General features: G+C 40.5%; 1 pseudogene; it reads right to left on the bottom strand.

Annotated features, from left to right (window-relative positions):
- Nucleotides 1–14,578: 14,578 nt before the first annotated feature.
- Nucleotides 14,579–15,769, bottom strand: LOC138416918 (splicing factor 45 pseudogene; annotated as a pseudogene).
- Nucleotides 15,770–16,469: the final 700 nt, after the last annotated feature.

Here is a 16,469-nt window from a genome sequence, read left to right on the forward strand (position 1 = left end):
AGGCAGTAGAGCTACAGAACAACCCCAATGCACAAGCATATATCAAACCTCTGTTTAAGACACATCTGCTAACATCTCATCGAACAAAATAAGTTAGAGTCAACTTGAAAGCCATGTCATGAGTATTTGTTTAAAATTATTCAACTTGCCATAATATTTTAGCTTATTAGTTTTTAAAATTTGATTATCTAAATATAATCTGCTATCTACATATTAACATGTATAGCTTGACTAATTTTTTTTAAATTATACAACTAATTTTAAAATTGCTTAACAGAAAAAGGAAGGCCTGAATAAGCTATAACTGATTAACTGTGAAATTTCACAAGATGAACAATGATGTCAAGAGGTAGATAAATGATAATCATGAATAACATATTAATTCACCATTCTAGAACTTCATGGAATTTTGCGCTAGATGGAAACATTTTGGCTGTGTATTTTGGAAAAGTCAAAGGAAGCAGAAGACACAGACCCAGCATTTTGGGTCATTATAGCAGTTTGAAGTCAATTATTGTAGCTTTTTTCTCCATTTTTTGGTTTACTATTCATAAATGTGATGGAGATTGGGCCGTTTCACATCCATTAACTTTCATAGCAATTCATTCATCCTTTCAAAAAAATACTGAGTGCATACTATATTCCAGGCTCTATGCTTGTTATTAGAGAAACAACCGTGACTGTAAACAGCTTTCCAAATTGGAAACTTCCATTACATGAGTATAAAAAATAATTTATTTCTTAAATTCCACAAAGCCATGATGGAAAAGAGACATAATTTGGAAAAGGTTACCCACACCTCTGAACATTCCACATGTCTACATGAAACAGAGTCTCAAGAGAATGTGGAATGGGACTAGGATGAGGGGTACTTAGGTAGATACGAATTGTTTGTTGAATGAGCAGGCATTTCTTACAGCTTGAGGACACTGTTAATCCTCTCACTTAGGTTATAAGAGAAATATTTCATCAATGTAGAATTCTTACCATTCTTGCTTCTAGTGAAAAATGTTAATCAGCAGGTATGTATCAATTTTAAAGACTTGTGCTAAGAATTTCCACCCACCTCAATTTGAGTCTAGAATCATTACACTTAGAAAGGCTAGAAACTGCTGAGACTGGATTTCTGCTTTTGCTTTCCAAGCTGATGGGATATGTGTGTAGACAATAAGGGTAATTCCTCCTCTCTATATTAAAACATTCTAAAGGTACATTGTGACAGACAGCTCTTCTGGGCAAACACAGAAAATGAAATGATGGCTCTCCTGGAATAGAAAGGTACCCACACTAAGATGTTGAGTGGGGGACTACACTTTCTTATAGTTCCTTTTTTCTTTTAAATAACCTCAGTTAAGTTACAGTTGTTCAGTGACAGTGAAGGCATGAAAGTTTGCACCTTTGCTCTAAGCTGTTGGTTTCTGTCTTATTGTCAGCCTCAGAACTGTCTTGCAGAGAGAAAAGAAGAGGGTTGTACAGAGCATCTTCTAGAACTGTGATTAATGGTATACCTTCATCACCCATTTTACCACCTTGAACCCACAACCTGACTTTAAGTGCACCCTACAAGCACACACCCCATGCTACATTTCTGCAAGTTTCACCAAAAAGGCTAGATTTCTCTTCTAATTACCATCACAACAGCTCCCATTATGGTTTGACCCTAGTAATTTAGTTATATTTATGCTACTACAATGCACCAAATAGATAATAATGAATACTGATGCAGCTTTGGGTTGAAGCAAACTATCATTACACAGGCTTAATGAAGTTACCAGAAAAGGCATCATGTAAAAAACATGCTCAGATTAAGAAAAAAACAAAAACAAAAAACATGAACATTTCACATTCCTAAAGCTCTGCTTTATACTTGGAAACTCCTGGAGAACTAACATGTGCTATTCACTTCTCTTCCTTGATTTCTGATCTACGATTTCCAGACTTATGCCATCACATTCCAGACTTTCATCTTTTACCTCTCAGTGTCTAACTGTGTTTGTCAAATCAAGACAAAGAGTGGTGTGATTTATAGCATGGATCAAATGGGATACTTACTCGATTACCCAATTTTGTACTGCTGCTGCTGCTGCTGCTGCTGCTGCTGCTGCTGCTGCTACTAAGTCGCTTCAGTCATGTCCGACTCTGTGAGACCCCAGAGATGGCAGCCCATCAGGCTCCCCCATCCCTGGGATTCTCCAGGCAAGAACACTGAAGTGGGTTGCCATTTCCTTCTCCAATGCATGAAAGTGAAAAGTGAAAGTGAAGTCGCTCAGTTGTGTCCGACTCCTAGTGACCCCATGGACTGCAGCCTACTAGGCTTCTCCATCCATGGGATTTTCCAGGCAAGAGTACTGGAGTGGGGTGCCATTGCCTTCTCCAAATTTTGTACTAAATATGCTAAATTAAAATTTAAAATTTTGGAGCTTAGTCAAGATGTTGGCCATCAGACCCATCAAATGAGGCAGAGACCATGGCTGATCTCCTTAGAATAGCAGATAACAAAGTGACTGCACCTGTAACTTGAAATCATAACCAGCTGGCATCTCAGGATGAATGAATTCGAGCCAGAAATTGCTTTTGTGAAATTCAGTGCTTTAACAGGTAGTGTGCAATATGAAAAAGCAGAAGGGGTGTTGGTAAGGTCATCATGTATTGACAATAGAGATTCTTTTCCAGATAGATTTAGACTAACTTTGAGAATCAGTGAAAGGAGACTAAAAGGCATTCCCAAGTGTTTAAAGTGAGTTGGACATCATTTTCAGTTCTTGAATGATGAGATATGATATAGAGGACACACATCTCAGTATCTCATATAACATTTTTATAATTATTGTGGAACGTTCCCTGAGGGAAATGAAGACACAAGAAGAAATGTGGTTTAACCACACTGGTTATGACTTTGAGAAGTGAGAGCAGGAGGTCTTGAGGGATTCACATCCCTAACCTTTTTCTTACTTACTCTAATCCCTTAGAGACATGAAGAACACTCATTCTTACCTTATCTCACAACATAACTTCTACAGTTATCGATTTCTAAAAAGGATGATAACCTTAGTACAGAGTCAAGTTCTCATAATAAAAATTCTCCTCTGGGTTTAGGGATCATGGTAAATTATCTGTGGCTATTCAAGTTCAACTGGCTTAAATTCCCAAGGGTCCTTCTAAAGAGATTTCCCTGATTCTCCTCATTGTTGAATAGTTCTCAACTATTTCATGCCCCAGTAGGCCCGCATTCCTATTTTAAGTGCATTTCTGGGTAACAGATTAAGAGAGAAATGATGGAGATAAAGTTTAAATTTGCCAAAAGCATTTTTCTTTTAATTTGACATCATTTTCCCTGTGTCTCCTCATCAATGCATAACCAGGAAAAACTTGTGGGTCAAACTGCATTTTTATGCTCTTAGTATATTCTATGTCCACATCACTTACTCTCTGTTATCTCTGCCACCTCTTTGATCTTTCAACTGTTCCTTTCTCTATACAAGGTGAGCTAGTTTTTAGCTGAAAATAGGGCCTGTTGTTCATCTGGGAATCATTTGACTATCCAGTATTAAGCAATGGAGCTGCTGTATTTTTGCTTTACCTGTTATATGTGTTTCTATCTTTGTAATTGAATTGCCTGATGAGAGTGAAGTTGCAGTGGGGACAGATGTTCTTAAAATTAAAAAAAAAGGAAAGGGTTAAGGACAAAAGAACATGTATAAACATGGGGGTGACTTGCTTTGTTAAAAATGAAGTTTTTGTGCTTTGAATTCATACACATTTCTGATTAAAATAAACCAAAGTGAATCTCAGATTCCAATGAAACTTCACTTTCTTGCAGAGAAGAAGTGGGTGAGAGAAACATATGCTGGTAATACCTGGCAGATCTTCTCTGCAACTAGTCCCAGTACTATCATCGACTCTTCAGGAAAGTATCTATGCTGAATTCAATCAAGGGATTATATCAAGAAAAGTCTTTGAGTAGAGAGTTGAGAAACGTAGGTTCTTTCTTCACTTCTAATGCTCTGACTCTGGCCCAAATAGGATGTGTTTGCCCTGGTGGCTCAGAGGTTAAAGCATCTGCCTGCAATGAGGGAGACCTGGGTTCGATCCCTGGGTTGGGAAGATCCCCTGGAGAAGGAAATGGCAACCCACTCCAGTACTCTTGCCTGGAGGATCCCATGGAGGTAGGAGCCTGGTAGGCTATAGTCCATGGGGTCGCAAAGAGTCGGACACGACTGAGCGACAAACTACTGCCTTCAATCAGATTCTGATTGCTATGCCATAAATTAAAATACAGTAAAATAAAATAAATTAAAAATAAAATAGAACACATCTCCCCTGTGACCTCCTAATCACAAAATACATTTCAAGTATTAGTCTTTCTCGCCTATACACATTGGTTCCACCCATCAGTTTTATCTGAATTTGGCTTAAAGCCAAGAATACATCTTGTCTTTCACTATACATGATGGATTCCAGATATTCAGATTAAGTAATGGTTCTCCCCTGTAGATATAACAGACCATCACATCAAGGTAACTAGGCAAAATGAGCAAACCAGGGCCTGCAAATTATCTTAATTATTTCAACTATGAGAAAACAGAAAAGCGCTGGGTAATACAACAGACAGCACTCTGAAAGAGCAAACAAAAAATCCTGGTTATTTACTTTTAAGCCAAACCTGCTCCCTGAAAAGTATAATGTGTGTGGAATAATTCAGAAGAAACCTTGCATACCATTTTCATGATTGGTATTCTCTGTCTAGTCTTCAGCATTGCTGCTGCTGCTGCTAAGCTGCGTCAGTCATGTCCGACTCTGTGCAACCCCATAGATGGCAGCTCACCAGGCTCCTTCGTCCCTGGGATTCTCCAGGCAAGAGTACTGGAGTGGGTTGCCTTCTCTGAGTCTTCAGCATTGAGTAACATACAAATCAGAATGCTAATATTGATCTACTATTCATTTTTTAAAATGATGGTCTATATCTCAAGTATCATTGCTGAAAATATAGATGTGCTTTTACGTCATTCAAGATGTCTCTATTGCTTCCAGCATTTGAAAAGTCAGTTACAAATAACACCACTGAAGTGAGTCAGATTTATACATCAGACACATATACAGAGATGTATGAAAACAAATCTATATATTTCTTTCTTTCTTTTTTAAATTTTATTTTACTTTACTTTACAATACTGTATTGGTTTTGCCATACATCAACATGAATTCGCCACGGGTGTACACGTGTTCCCAATCCTGAACCCCGCTCCCACCTCCCTCCTACTTTCCATGATTAAGAGAAAGTGCAGCTGATATTCCACTTGACATAGAATTATCCAAGTATGGTCTTCCAGGCCTTGGAAATGGAGTTAAATTGTAGTTTATGTCAATGCTGTACCAAAAAGTGAGTTCTGCCCCAGCAATCTCCTGTGGTTCTTGACTATGCTGTAAATTAATCTGTTCAAATCATTGACACTCATCCACAAAGCACAGGTGGCAGTCTCCTTTCATGCACACCAAAGAGCTTAAGATAAAAATAAATCATAATGTCATTAAAAACATGCTAAAATAATATTTTTCCCATCTGCTAAGCCCAGCCCCTGTGGTAAGTGAACTAACAGGTATCCACACTCATATCTGATGTACAGATACTGCAAGCAATTAATTAACATGAATATGACAGGAGTTGATTGGATTTCTCTCTTTTAGACATTAATCAAAGCCCAAAACAAAACACATTCCTTATATAACATTCAGACTTGTAGGTCTTCAGATGTGGCTGCTGTAAAGCCCATTTCTGTCTAAATATTTACAACAAAATGAGTCTGCTCAACAGGGATATTCTATGTGCCAGGTTCTACACTGCCAAAGCCATGATCAGCAGACCCATCAGCTTGGCCTGCCTCATTTTCCTGATATGCAGACTACAAACAAGGACAATCCAAGGGTAAAGTCCATTTTTTTTTTCATTCAACCTGTCAGTTAAAAATAAACTTTACTTCTTCCTCCCCTTTAAAAATTATAGACGAATATGTACGTCTTAAAATGTTATGGTGAGGAGTATTAGAAAATTCAAAAAGAGATGAGTCTTGGCATTAGAAAGCCTCTAATTATCTTTAATCTCATCATAAATACTTAGGGGGAATACTAAGCTTTTATAGAAATAATTGGAGAATGGTTTTAAAAAGTTTCAAGAAATTGATAAGTAAGAAAATAAGAAATCTAGCAAAAGTATCCTTCCCAAAAGCTCAGGCCATGAGAATTTTACTGGTGAATTATTTCAAGCATTCAAGGTAGAAATAATTCTGCTCTTATATATATTTTTTTAAGACAGAGAAATAAGTTAACTCCTTAAAGTCCTTTCAGAAAGTCATCTTAACAGTGAGGTTTCATGACTTCTAATGTGGAAGAAAATCAAGTTAGGGTATGAGAGAAAGTGGATAAAAATAAATTAATCAATACCCCTCTGTATTTAGTGCTCTTCATTTTCAATTGACTCTCAGAAGGTAAACCTAGATGAAGGCGAAAGAAACGCAGACTCTGTTACACACTAGTAGAAAAAAAGAAATGAATATAAAAAATGAGACATGTGATTATACTTAAAAATAGTATGTCTATATCTCTGAGAAAAAATAGTCATGAGTCTGTGCTCAATTAAACTGTTGTGTGCTGAGGTTGTTCTGATAGTGTGGGCAGAATTGAAAGACCCTGCGGGGAGATGAAATACCAGAAGGAAGAGAGTTCCTTGGCATTATCTCTCTCCTCCCCCCTCCCACTTCTCTTTCCTATTTATCCCTCTCTCACACACCTTCTTTCTGTGTTCTTCCTCTCTCTTTTCTTTCCTTTCATAAGCTTTTCTTGGAGCTGTACTGGATGTAATTGACCCTGTGAATAGAAAAATCTCTAACTGCTTGCTTCTGTCAACTCTTCCTACTGAATGGATATCAGGAGGGGAACCCATCTTGAGTGGAGTCTGAACCCAGGGGCATCACTACAGGCAGATCTTCAGTTGCTGTCATTCACCTGATTAAACTGAATTCTATCTATCTAGTTGCCTCCATTTGAATCCTTTCTATGTCAGTTAAGCCCATTGGTGTCTGTGGCAGCAGTATTTTCCAAAAGTGACTAAATTAATATCTCCAGTGCTACATGTTCTTCTAGAACTCCCATTCCCTCCATTAAGAGATGAAATTTTGTTGCTTTGTTGTAGTTCAGTCCCTAAATCATGTCCAACTCTTGGTGACCCCATGGACTGCAGCATACCAGTCTCTTTTGCCCTTCATTACTCCTGGAGTTTGCTCAAAATCATATCCATTGAGTTGGTGATGCTATCTAACCATCTCAACCACTGCTGCCCCATTCTCTTCCTGCCTTCAATCTTTCCCAGCATCAGAGTCTTTTCCAAGGTGGCTTTCCATCAGGTGGCCAAAATGTTAGAGCTTCAGCTTCAGCATCCATTCTTTCAATGAATATTCAGAATTGATTTCCTTTACTATTGATTGGTTTGATCTCCTTGCAGTCCAAGGGACTCTCAGGAGTCTTCTCCAGCACCACTGTTCAAAAGCATCAATTCTTTGGCCCTCAGTTCAGTTCAGTTCAGTCGCTCAGTCATGTTCGACTCTTTATGACCCCATGAACCACAGCACGCCAGGCCTCCCTGTCCATCACCATCTCCTGGAGTTCACTCAGACTCACGTCCATTGAGTTTGTGATGCCAACCAGCCATTTCATCCTCCGTTGTCCCTTTCTCCTCCTGCCCCCAATCTCTCCCAGCATCAGAGTCTTTTTCAATGAGTCAACTCTTCTCATGAGGTGGCCAAAGTACTGGAGCTTCAGCTTTAGCATCATTCCCTCCAAAGAAATCCCAGGACTGATCTCCTTCAGAATAGACTGGTTGGATCTCCTTGCAGTCCAAGGGACTCTCAAGAGTCTTCTCCAACACCACAGCTCAAAAGCATCAATTCTTCAGTGCTCAGCCTTCTTCACAGTCCAACTCTCACATCTATACATGATCACTGGAAAAACTATAGCCTTGACTAGATGGACCTTGGTCGGCAAAGTAATGTCTCTGCTTTTCAATATACAATCTAGTTTGGCCATAATTTTTCTTCCAAGGAGTAAGCGTCTTTTAATTTCATGGCTGCAATCACCATCTGCAGTGATTTTGGAGCCCCCCAAAATAAAGTCTGACACTGTTTCCACTGTTTCCCATCTATTTCCCATGAAGTGATGGGACGGGATGCCACTGTTTCCACTGTTTCCCATCTATTTCCCATGAAGTGATGGGACGGGATCCATGATCTTATTTTTCAGAATGTTGAGTTTTAAGCCAAATTTTTCACTCTGCTCTTTCACTTTCATCAAGAGGCTTTTTAGCTCCTCTTCACTTTCTGCCATAAGGGTGGTGTCATCTGCATATCTGAGGTGATTGACATTCCTCCTGGCAATCTTGATTCCAGCTTGTGTTTCTTCCAGCCCAGCATTTCTCATGATGTACTCTGCATAGAAGCTAAAGCAGGGTGACAATATACAGCCTTGACATACTCCTTTTCCTATTTGGAACCAGTCTGTTGTTCCATGTCCAGTTCTACCTGGTGCTTCCTGACCTGCATACAGATTTCTCAAGAGGCAGGTCAGGTGGTCTGATATTCCCATCTCTTTCAGAATTTTCCACAGTTTATTGTGATCCACACAATCAAAGGCTTTGGCATAGTCAATAAAGCAGAAATAGATGTTTTTCTGGAACACTCTTGCTTTTTTCATGATCCAGCAGATGTTGGCAATTGGATCTCTGGTTCCTCTGCCTTTTCTAAAACCAGCTTGAACATCAGGGATTTCACAATTCACATATTGCTGAGGCCTGGATTGGAGAATTTTGAGCATTACTTTACTAGCATGTGAGATGAGTACAATTGTGCAGTAGTTTGAGCATTCTTTTTCATTGCCTTTCTTTGGAATTGGAATGAAAACTGACCTTTTCCAGTCCTGTGGCCACTGCTGAGTTTTCCAAATTTGCTGGCATATTGAGTGCTGCACTCTAACAGCATCATCTTTCAAGATTTGAAATAGCTCAACTTGAATTCCATCACCTCCATTAGCTTTGTTCATAGTGATGCTTTCTAAGGCCCACTTGACTTCACTTTCCAAGATGTCTGGCTCTAGATGAGTAATCACACCATCATGATTATCTGGGTCGTGAAGATCTTTTTTGTATGGTTCTTCCATGTATTCTTGCCATCTCTTCTTAATATCTTCTGTTTCTATTAGGTCCAGATGATTTCTGTCCTTTATCGAGCCCATCTTTGCATGAAATGTTCCCTTGGTATCTCTAATTTTCTTGAAGAGATCTCTAGTCTTTCCCATTCTGTTCTTTTCCTCTATTTCTTTGCAATGATCACTGAAGAAGCCTTTCTTATCTCTTCTTGCTATTCTTTGAAACTCTGCATTCAGATGCTTGTACCTTTCCTTTTCTCCTTTGCTTTTTACCTCTCTTCTTTTCAAGCTATTTGTAAGGCCTCCCCAGACAGCCATTTTGCTTTTCTGCATTTCTTTTCCATGGGGATGGTCTTGATCCCTGTCTCCTGTACAGTGTCACGAACCTCATTCCATAGTTCATCAGGCACTCTATCTATCAGATCCAGGCCCTTAAATCTAATTCTCACTTCCACTGTATAATCATAAGGGATATGATTTAGGTCATACCTGAATGGTCTAGGGGTTTTCCCTACTTTCTTCAATTTGAGTCTGAATTTGGTAATAAGGAGTTCATGATCTGAGCCACAGTCAGCTCCTGGTCTTGTTTTTGTTGACTGTATAGGGCTTCTCCATCTTTGGCTGCAAAGAATATAATCAATCTGATTTCAGTGTTGACCATCTGGTGATGTCCATGTGTAGAGTCTTCTCTTGTGTTATTGGAAGAGGATGTTTGCTATGACCAGTGCATTTTCTTGGCAAAACTCTATTAGTCTTTGCCCTGCTTCATTACGCATTCCAAGGCCAAATTTGTCTGTTACTCCAGGTGTTTCTTGACTTCCTACTTTTGCATTCCAGTCCCCTATAATGAAAAGGACATATTTTTCTTGTGTTAGTTCTAAAAGGTCTTGTAGGTCTTCATAAAACTGTTCAACTTCAGTTTCTTCAGTGTTACTGGTTGGGGCATAGACTTGGATAACTGTGATATTGAATGGTTTGCCTTGGAGACGAACAGAGACCATTCTGTCGTTTTTGAGATTGCATCCAAGTACTGCATTTTGGACTCTTTTGTTGACCATGATGGCTACTCCATTTCTTCTGAGGGATTTCTGCCCACAGTAGTAGATATAATGGGCATCTGAGTTAAATTCACCCATTCCAGTCCATTTTATTTAGCTGATTCCTAGAATGTTGATGTTCACCCTTGCCAATTTCTTGTTTGACCATTTCCAATTTGCCTTGATTCATGGACCTGACATTCCAGGTTCCTATGCAATATTGCTCTTTATAGCATCGGATCTTGCTTCTATCACCAGTCACATCCACAACTGGGTATTGTTTTTGCTTTGGCTCCATCCCTTCTTTCTTTCTGGAGTTATTTCTCCACTGATCTCCAGCAGCATATTGGGCACCTAATGACCTGGGGAGTTCCTCTTTCAGTATCCTATCATTTTGCCTTTTCATACTTTTCATGGGGTTCTCAAGGCAAGAATACTGAAGTGGTTTGCCACTCCCTTCTCCAGTGGACCATATTCTGTCAGACCTCTTCACCATGACCCGCCCGTCTTGGGTTGCCCCGCAGGCATGGCTTGGTTTCACTGAGTTAGACAAGGCTGTGGTCCTGGTGTGACTAGATTGACTAGTTTTCTGTGAGTATGGTTTCAGTGTGTCTGCCCTCTGATGCCCTCTTGCAACACCTACCATCTTACTTGGTTTCTCTTACCTTCGGCAAGGGGTATCTCTTCATGGCTGCTCCAGCAAAGCACAGCTGCTGCTCCTTATCTTGGACGAGGGGTATCTCCTTACCCCCGCCATTCCTGACCTTCAACGTGGGATAGCTCCTCTAGGCCCTCCTGTGCCTGATCAGCCACCACTCCTCAGGTTGCTCCTCAGGCTGCTCCTCCCAGCCGCCGGCCCTGACCTTGGGCGTGGGTGGCTCCTCCCGGCCGCCACTGACCTTGGATGTGGGGTAGCTCCTCTCGGCCACCGCCCCTGACCTCGGACACAGGGTGGCTCCTCCTGGCCATTCCTGGGCCGTCGCAGCCTGGCACTCTGGGCCGCTGTCCATGACTTCGGACGTGGGGTAGCTCTCGGCTGCGGTTAGCACAGCCCGCCGCCACCGCCACCTGCGCTTAGTGCACTCAGCCTTCTTTTATGGTCCAGCTCTCCCATCTGTATGTGACTACTGGAAAAACCATAGCTTTGGCTATATGGACCTTTGTTGGCAAAGTGATGTATCTGATTTTTTCTTTCTTTTTTTTTTTTTTTTAGAGAATGCTCTAGTTTTTGTAATCAAACGCATGTAGATAAAACCTTACATTTACAGTGAGCTGTGTGTGTTAGCAGCTCAGTCATGTCTGATTTTTTGCAACCCCATGGACACTCACTAGACTCTTCTGTCCATGGAATTCTCCAAACAAGAATACTGGATTGGATTGCCATTACCTTCTCCAGGAGATCTTCCCCACCCAGGGACCTAAGCTGAGTCTCCCACATTGCAGGCAGCCTCTTTACCATCTGAGCCACCAGAGAAGCCTTATTCAGTGAGTTACCTCTGTACAAATAGAGAAAATTATGTTTAATCTTTCTAGACCAACACTATTAATTTCTGTACAGTGCCAAGCTGACAAGGTACAATGGGGACACATTTTCCAAAGTTGACAACACAGATAAAGTTTATAAAAATGCATATTATATATTTATACACACATACACATATATGTATATATAGAGAGAGATGGACTCATGAACTGTAACCCACCGGACTCCTATGTCCATGGAATTCTCCAGGCAAGAATACTGGAGTGGGTTGCCATTTCCTAATCCAGGAGATCTTCCTGACCCAGTGGTTGAACCCAGGTCTCCCACATTTCAGACAGACTCTTTACTGACTGAGCCATCAGTTCAGTCACTCAGCCTTGTCTGACTCATTGTGAGCCATTAGGGAAGATCTATAGGGAAGATCTCTTATTTACATAAAAGGATGCTATGCACCAATAGCCACAACAGTTTTTCCAAGTTTTGAAGTTATCTGAATAAAATTATAGAGACATTCAACATGCTCCAGAAGAACTATACAATAAAAGATCTTAAGGACCCAGATAACCATGATTGTTAACCACTCACCAAGAGCCAGACATCCTGGAGTGGGAAGTCAAGTGGGCCTTAGGAAGAGTCACTATGAACAAAGCTGGTGGTCATGATGGAATTCCAGCTGAGCTATTTAAAATCCTAAAAGATGATGCTGTGAAAGTGCTGCACTCAATACGCCAGCAAATTTTTAGAACCTAGCAGTGGCCACAGGACTGGAAAAGGGCAGTTTTCATTCCAATCCTAAAGAAAGGCAATGCCAAAGAATGTTCAAATTACTACACAATTTCACTCATTTTACATGCCAGCAAAACAATGTTCAAAGTTCTCCAAGCTAGGCTTCAACAGCACATGAATGGTGAACTTCCAGATATTCAAGCTGAATTTAGAAAAGGCAGAGGAGCCAGAGATTAAATTGCCAGCATTCGTTGGATCATAGAAAAAGCAAGAGAATTCCAGAAAAATATCTACTTCTGCTTCACTGGCTATGATAAACCTTTGACTGTGTGGGTCACAACAAACTGTGGAAAATTCTTAAAGAGATGAGAATACCAGACCACCTGACCTGACTCCTGAGAAACCTGTATGCACAACAAGAAGCAACAGTTAGAACAAGACATAGAAAAATGGACTGGTTCAAAATTGGGAAAGGAGTATGTCAAGGCTGTATACTGTCACCGTGCTTGTTTAATTTATATTCAGAGTACTTCATGCAAGATGCTAGGCTGGATGAAGCACAAGTTGGAATCAAGATTGCCAGGAGAAATATCAATAACCTCAGATACACAGAAGACACCACCATTATGGCAAAAAGCAAAGAGGAACTACAGAGCCTCTTGATGAAAGTGAAAGAGAAGAGTAAAAAAGCTGTCTTAAAAAATGAAGCATTCAAAAAATGAAGATCAGTATACTGTATTGGTGTTTTTCTTTCTGGCTTACTTCATTCTGTATAATCAGCTCCAGTTTCATCCATCTCATTAGAACTGATTCAAATGTATTCTTTTTAATGGCTGAGTAATACTCCATTGTGTATATGTACCACAGCTTTCTTATCCATTCATCTGCTGATGGACATCTAGGTTGTTTCCATGTCCTGGCTATTATAAACAGTGCTGTATGTAAAGTAACATAAAGTAAACATAAAATTAAAAAAAAATTTAATAAAAAAAAACACGTGTAAAAAAAAATGAAGATCATATCCTCTGGTTCCATCACTTCATGACAAATAGATGGGGAAACAATGGAAATAGTGAGACTCTATTTTCTTGGGTTCCAGAATCACTGCAGATGCTGACTGCAGCCATGAAATTAAAATACGTTTGCTCCTTAGAATAAAAGCTATGACAAATCTAGACAACATATTAAAAAACAGAACATTACTTTGTCGACAAAGGTCTGTATAGTCAAAGCTATGATTTTTCCAGTAGTCATGTATGGATGTGAGAGTTGGACCATAAAGAAGGCTGTGCACCAGAGGATTGATGCTTTTGAGCTGTGGTGCTGGAGAAGACTCTTGAGAGTCCCTTGCACTGCAAGGAGATCAAACCAGTAAATTCTAAAGGAAATCAGTCCTGAATATTCATTGGAAGGACTGATGCTGAAGCTGAAACTTCAATACTTTGGCCACCTGATGTGAAGGACTGACTCATTGGAAAAGACCCTGATGCTGGGAAAAACTGAGGGCAGGAGGAGAAGGGGATGACAGAGGATGAGTTATTTCAATCTCATCACCGACCCAATGGACGTGAGTTTGAGCAAGCACTAGAGAGATGAAGGACAGCGATGTCTGGCATGCTGCAGTCTGTGGGGTTTCGTATAGTCAGGCATGACTGAGTGACTGAGCAACAACTACAAGCAGACTCAAAAAAAAAAAAAGTTACAAACAAAACCCTCAAAACCAGCTAAGTTCTGTTACTGTTTTTTGACCTGGTACCATTTTTTAAAAACACTGAAACATGTATAATATCATATAAGAAATGAATCACCAGTCTAGGTTCGATGCAAGGTGCAGGATGCTTGGGGCTGGTGCACTGGGATGACCTGGAGGGATGGTGTGGAGGGGGAGGTGGGAGGGGGGTTTGGGGTTGGGAACACATGTACACCCATGGTGGATTCATGTTGATGTGTGGCAAAACCAATACAATATTGTAAAGTAAAAAATAATAATAATAATAATCAATTTTTAAAAATTAGCTTCTCAATCATCATCTGGAAAGAAAACAGTCTAGAATACCTTCATTTAAAACAGATGCGATAAAGCATGGTCACTACTACTTATCATAAGGATCTCTGGAGTTGACTCAGCCCCTAGTTTTTAAAATCAAACTTGTTCTGCCAAATACAAGACCCTGAATTTATCCAAATTAAACATGCTTTGACCACCTGGCCACCAAAACTCTTCCCATTCATATCAATAACAGTTTTAATTGCTGCCTCAACCCTGTCAAATTCTAAACATATTCACACTACTTCATCAACAGGGCCATCAGGAATTTCAAATATCACACGTTTTCCACCTTGCTGTATTTTTCACATTCTTCCTTGGTTTCAACTTCCAAGTCTTCATCCACCTCTCCTGAACCAACCCTGTTCCTGAGTAGGATCACTTTGGTAGGAAACAAGGATTTTAGCTAGTGGATTTCAATTCAACTTCTTGGTTGCCTCTTTCTCAGTAGCTTGGCCCACGATGATTGCCACCCCATTTGCTGATCTTTTCCACTGACGGCACTGTGCTCAGACTCTGCTCTTGCTTCCTGATACCCTGGCCTTCCCAGAAGCCTTACTTCTGCATGAATTTATGTACTATCCTGCCCTCCCATGTTGGCAAGGAAAGAGTTGCCAAGGCCGGTCGTTGGGGATCGCAGTCTCCCTTGTTCTTTGTACACTGGGAGAGATAGAAACTTTGGAAGACTGTGAGTGAGGTGGTGAATCCTCTTCATAAGGGAAGTCTTGGGGTAACTCTGTCCTCCACAAGAGACGTGGCGGGGCGTGATGGTGGCTCCGCCCTTATGCTTTTCCTCCTCTCTCACTCATAATCTACATCTTCAACAGAATCTAGATCTGGTGCACCTGGAAAACCCACTAGCTTCATGTCTATTTATGCCTCTTTTCTCTCTCTTCTGTTTCCTTCTGTCTTTCCAGTTCTTGATATCTCTGTTGCTCTTATCTTTGGTGCTTCACGATTTCCTTATAATCATTAGGAAACATGGGATCCTATACATCAGCTAAGGGGATCAAAACTTATCCTTCAGAAAACTGGCTGGGAACAGGGTCCTTGATGCCTGTGGTCACATGTGGTGGGAGGTCCACCATCTGTTGCTCATGAAGAGCCACTTCGATTCAGGTCAATTGCTGGAGGAAGGATTGTACTTTGTTTTGTCCTCTAGCTCTTGGCTTGAATGAGAGCCGCCTTCTTCACCTGGTGCTGAGAATGCAGATTTTTGAGGTATTTGAACCAGCCTTCTGTTATTGAGTCACTGGTCTCCCCTCCCAGGTTGCCGTATGAGAACATCTTCTCAGTTCAATGCAAGCACACCTGGCAGATGCTTCTGGCACCATGGGTGTGCACAAGGCTCACCATGCTGCATTATGCCTGGGCTGGGCAATCATTGTCAGCCCTCAATGGCCTGACCCCTCTGGAGGCCATCCTTTTGATTTTTAATACACTGTCTAGGTCTATCATAGCTTTCCTTCCAAGGAGTAAGTGTCTTTTAATTTCATGGCTGCAGTCACTGTCCATAGTGATTTTTGAGCAGGAGAAAATACAATCTATCACAGGCTCCACTTTCCCCCCTTCTACTTTCAGATGACACCACCCTTTTGACAGAAAGTGAAGAGGAACTCAAAAGCCTCTTCATGAAAGTGAAAGAGGAGAGTGAAAAAATTGGCTTAAAGTCAACATTCAGAAAACTAAGATAATGGCAACTGGTCCCATCACTTCATGGCAAATAGATGGGGAATCAGTAGAAACAGTGTCAGACTTTATTTCTGGGGGCTCCAAAATCACTGCAGATGGTGACTGCAGCCATGAAATTAAAAGATGCTTATTCCTTGGAAGAAAAGTTATGACCAACCTAGATAGCATATTAAAAAGCAGAGATATTACTTTGTCAACACAAGTCTGTCTAGTCAAGGCTATGGTTTTTCCAGTGGTCCTGTATGGATGTGAGAGTTGGACTGTGAAGAAAGATGAGCACCAAAGAATTGATGCT

The sequence above is a fragment of the Ovis canadensis genome, chromosome 13 (genome assembly GCF_042477335.2).
Source record: "Ovis canadensis isolate MfBH-ARS-UI-01 breed Bighorn chromosome 13, ARS-UI_OviCan_v2, whole genome shotgun sequence".
Taxonomy (NCBI): Eukaryota; Metazoa; Chordata; class Mammalia; order Artiodactyla; family Bovidae; genus Ovis; species Ovis canadensis.